Source organism: Cupressus sempervirens, chromosome 7, assembly GCF_028749045.1.
Source record: "Cupressus sempervirens isolate cs-2001-9-10 chromosome 7, ASM2874904v1, whole genome shotgun sequence".
In the NCBI taxonomy this organism is placed as follows: domain Eukaryota; kingdom Viridiplantae; phylum Streptophyta; class Pinopsida; order Cupressales; family Cupressaceae; genus Cupressus; species Cupressus sempervirens.
In genome coordinates this window covers 469349649-469351741 of record NC_143124.1, presented here as the reverse complement: position 1 = coordinate 469351741, position 2093 = coordinate 469349649, and positions in this window count along the sequence as shown.

Here is a 2093-nt window from a genome sequence, read left to right as displayed (position 1 = left end):
TACTGTAGATTTTGTTTGTACTGTCGTAAATGTCTATTAGTTGTATTGTTCAAAGCCTTGAGTAGAGGTCGAGTTGTTCATTGTCATGTTATCGGGTGATAATATGATACTGCGATAGTCATGTAGTCAAACAGTTAAAGTTAAACTTAAAAAAACATATTGATCTATCCATTATCAGCATAGTGTCATTAGTTTGATATGATGTTACTGTAGGTGTCATGGGAATTGTATCTGGATTTTGTGAAAATTAGTATCTTGAAATTAGAAGCTTCTCTTCAATAACAATCATAGCAGTTGGAGAGATAGTTGAGATATTAGTTGAAACATGAAGAAAATTCAAGCAACAACATAGTTTGCTTTTATAAATGGAAATTGATTTATTAGTTCATTATGAAGACTTAGTCATAATTTGTTGTTGTTGAACTGTTCGTAACCATTTATTTATGCAAAGGTAGATGCTATATGGACAGGGTCACTTTGAGAACAGTTTGTGTGATTCATTAAACTTAAAGATTTGCATCTTAATCACTTGAGGTCATTAGTAGGATGTAAAATTAATTTTCATATTTGTAAATTTCATTCTTTTAATTGATCTTAAATTTTAGATTACTATATGCTGTTGTATTATATCTGAATGATGGCTTATAGGCATACATCGGTAAAATTTCTAATGTCTTTGTAAAGGATTATTTATTAAAACTGTGGTTGTATTTAGATTTAATTATATTTGGGTATTGTTGGGAAGGAATTTCATAGCAATAATGGATTGTAGAAATATTATGTTAGAAACAAAATTCTTTTTTATTATAACTAGTTGTATTGCAGTTTGTAATTAAAAGGATAACTGTTTGTGTGTAAGGCAAATGTATGATATAAGTTGTCAATTTAAACAAGAATATCATATGAGCATTATTTTATTATCTTGTTCTTTTCAAAAGATAAGTTAGTTTACTTTGACAGAAGGAGTAAGTGGTATAGTGTTACGACTGGTAATTATTATTAAACAGATGTAATAGTTTAGTTATAGTTACAAGAGTGTAATATTATAGTACTTATTTCTGTTATTAAAATAATCTAAGTTTAATTTTGTATAGGGCAGTAAAAGATGAGTTTCTATTTCAAAAGATGAAGAATGTAATATCATGAGTAAATAGATTTGGTTTTTCGTTGCTTGTGCACTTTTAGAATATCTGTTTGATGTGTATGTTAAGGATAGCTATATTAAACGTATATCGAGGTGGCTAAATATAGATTTATTCTATTCAGTTAATTAATTCAGTGATAACTATAAAATACATTGGGTGGGTTAATTTAACATAAAAGATAAATGGCCTTACCTATGACTTTACCTATATGGTTAAGTACGGAGAAAAGGCAGGTCTCTATTCTATCAATGACAAGTAAAATAGAGAATACCGTTATGTGATGACTATGAGCATACCACTTTTGGATGCAGAAACTTAGTGCCATAACGATGACACCTCAGTATATATATGTTTCATTTATGAATTATTCTTAGTGCGAGTTTAATTTTGCATTGTTAAGTAATTGTTTACTTCTTGCATATTAATATCAGATTTGCACTATATTAGATGGAATAGATATCTGCATTTTGATATGTATATGTTGGTACTAACATGTATGCAGATGGATATCGCTTTTAAACTCAGTGTGTACTGAGCCCCTTTTTGTTTCATGTTGCATTGCTGTGTGTGTTTCTCAGGTGTAACAAGTTATTTAACCAGTAGCTAAAGACGTCCGTTGAAGTTACTACTTGAATCAGCATTTAGGGTTCCTATGTTGGACATAGGTGTCTAGAGATGAAATTGTATTTCATGATCGTATTGAACTCTTTATGCATTCTTATTGTAATGAAAATGTATTTGAACGATATTCTCTTTCATTGGGAATTTTTCTATATAAGAGTGATTCAATCCTTGTATTGGAACTTGTGTTGAGATGATTTAATTTAATTTTTTTTATTGCATTCTTTGTTATCGTTCTTTGTTTCAAGTTTTGTTTTGTTTTTGGTAGAATGAGGTGTTACATGAGTTATCTATAATTCATATTTATTATTTTTTAGACCATTGAAG